At 39.5% G+C, this 3,033-nt stretch overlaps 1 pseudogene; it reads right to left on the minus strand.

The window, feature by feature from the left end:
- Positions 1 to 1,864: 1,864 nt before the first annotated feature.
- Positions 1,865 to 2,500, minus strand: LOC108967579 (annotated as a pseudogene).
- Between the last annotated feature and the right edge of the window lie 533 nt (positions 2,501 to 3,033).

Consider the following 3,033-nt stretch of genomic DNA (forward strand, 5'->3'; position numbering starts at 1 on the left):
CGAGAGGCGAAATGCCTAAACAACGGTTGTGTGCTAACGGTTTGTGGTGCAATGGTAATGTTGTTAGCACGTCGTTCGAGAAATAGCAGCAGATCTTCCAACTTTGGTAGGCTCATTTTCCATTAATTTCGCCTTGTCGTTGGTAACTTCGGCAAAAGTACAGAAACTGCTATCGTAAATGTGCATGAAATGAATTTCGCACACATCAAGAAAGATCTGCATGTGTGTTTCTTCCAGTAAGCGAGGATTATTATAACGGCGTTTTAGCTCCGACCACACCTTTTGGTAGCCACCGATATAATCCTCCAATCATCGGAACACTTTCTTGATAGACACACTGGTGTCGCTTACCCCATTTAAATGCAGGATCCAGGTCAATTCGATTATGTACCATCGGTTCAAAAAGGTCCTTAAATGCCAACCAACGGAGTGGAGGTCTTCCTCTTCCTCTGCTTCCCCCGGCGGGTACAGCGTCGAATACTTTCAGAGCTGGAGTGTTTTCGTCCGCAACGTCGACTCATCAGTTGTTATCATCGTCCATGCCTCTGCATCATATAACAGAACGGGAATTATAAGGGACTTATCGAGTTTGGTTTTTGTTCCTCGAGACAGGAATTTATTTCTCAATTGCCTACTGAGTCCGAAGTAGCACCTGTTGGCAACGGTAATCCTGCGATGGATTTCCAGGCTGACTTTGTTGGTGGTGTTTATACTGGTTTCAAGACAGACGAAATTATCTACGACTTCAAAATTATGACTGTCAACAGTGATGTGAGAGCCAAGTGCGAAAGCGATGACTGTTTGTCTTGCTTTCGTTCACTTCCAGGTCCATTTGCTTTGTTTCCTTGTCCAGTCTRGAGAAAGCAGAACTAACGCCACGGGTGTTAARGCCGATGATATCAATACCACACAGAAAAGGTGTAATCAATTTGTCGACGTCTTGCTTTAATCTTTCACACGAGGCTTATCACACGGTAGTTGGCAATTGTGGGCTCCCCCTTTTTGTAGATTGGGCAGAGCACACTTAAATTCCAATCCTTGGGCATGCTTTCGCTCGACCATATTTTACAAAGAAGCTGATGCATGCCTCTTATCAGTCGGCGCCGTGTTTGAACAGCTCGGCCGGTAATAATGCATTTACAAGCAGCGATGTCAAATAATTTTCCGGCAGAAGAGACAAAGTCGTCTCTTTTAGAGCTCAAACCTATTGGGTTCCTTAAAATCACTTCTTCAAATTACTTATGGTATTTGGTGAGCATTTGTACAGCTCTGGAGTGTGAAACTATCGGAATAGATGACTTTTTGAAAGTATTTTGAACCTTTTTTACAACTATTTCTGTAACCTCTTTACTCTTAGGTTCATAGTTTTCGCCTGGGTATCGCCCTATACTAAATCTCTCAAACTGATAACACAAAGAACACCCTGGTAAGTAGGTAATTGGGACTCAGAGAGATTGTACGGATATATGCCAAATACAGGAAATTTCTGTCTAAATTTAAATTTAGAAATCAACTTCAAGAAGTGTGGCCGCAAAYCGATTTTCTCTTTGCGCTGTGGCAAGCCGCATTTTCGCTCGTATCTCGGGAACGGTTCGTCCTACGGCCATGATCAAATATACCATTTCGGTAGAAAATAACTTTTGTTTTATACATTTTGCCATGAGRTGCGTATTTCAGGCGCTAGGTAGACAATTTCACGATTTTAGGCGAATTTCCGAAATTTCAAGGCCGGAGTTGGGGTTGAAGATGCAATCCGATYTCAAAACAAAAAGTTGCATTGGAATCAGGAAGTACTAAGGCAACTTTTBCGCACTATTAGAAATCCCGAATCGAAAAAAGTCCGGTATCGACCCACCCTAATATCCACTATTCTTAATTTATTTAAGGCCTTTTTTCCCCGCTTTGCCATCGTAGTTGTACAGCTACACCAACTCGTCACTAAATAAGGACGGCATCGCCTTCTCTATCGAGTCCTTGGTAGATTTTAGATTTAAGATAATTGCCGCCTATAAATGTATATTTATCTATATGTATATGGAAAGAAAGGCAAACTTACCATAGCGTCAGAGTAAGCTTGGTGTGTAAGGTGTGTTTGGTGTGTAAGGTGGAGAGCAAGCTTTGTAGCAGAATCTGCTCCTCCCTCACTCCTTCACCAGTGATGCGGCTTACACTGCGGTGGGGTTTTGCCGAGAGCACCTTACACTCCCGCAACAATTGTAATTGTGTTTRGMTCTCCGCACGTTCTAGCATCTGAAATTTAAAATAATTTTAATAATTTTAAAATATAATAATTTTATTTCAACAAATACCTTCTCAGCAAGAGCGCTTTCTACGGCTGATAACCGATTTATCACGTCTTTTTGCCGAGATTCTATTCTACCAAGGCTTTGAAGAATTTTCTGCAGTACCGATGCGGTATCCCCACTTATATTGTGTTGGAGTTGGGTGGCCAAACGCTGTGAATGGGGCTCGGCGATACGAAATTGGCTCATTTCTTCTCCTATAAAGAAAGTTAAAATGAAAAACACATAAGTACAACAAAGTCATTTTACCATCTCGCTGCCGTGGACTAATGTTCTCCGAGGAAGAGGTGTCAATAGGGGGAAAAAAAATCCGTTCATCTATGTAAAATTATAAAACAAATTATGCAATAGAGGAATTAAAATAAATTTATTCCTTAGTGGAATAGAAAAATATTTAAATTCTGTATCTACGTTTTTAATAATTTTAATGCCTCATCTTTAATTTCACTTACTAGAATACTTAAACCAGATGAGGACACCAAAGGTTCTTTGAAATCATCACCAACTTTTGTCAAAATAAGACAACCAAAAGTATCTCTTTGGTTTTGTTGGTTGATAATTTTCAAAGACCATATTTTATTGCTAAAAAAGAAACTATCTTTATCTTTTTTGCAATTAATAATAAACCTATCTATTTGATGAATTTTGTTAGAATCTGTTAAATTTCTTCTTTCTTCTATTCTTAAATATAATTGCTGTAAAATCTTTTTGGGATTATTTATTGTACGTT

Source organism: Bactrocera latifrons, unplaced genomic scaffold (assembly GCF_001853355.1).
Source record: "Bactrocera latifrons isolate USDA-ARS-PBARC rearing strain unplaced genomic scaffold, ASM185335v1 scaffold_1903, whole genome shotgun sequence".
NCBI classification, from domain to species: domain Eukaryota; kingdom Metazoa; phylum Arthropoda; class Insecta; order Diptera; family Tephritidae; genus Bactrocera; species Bactrocera latifrons.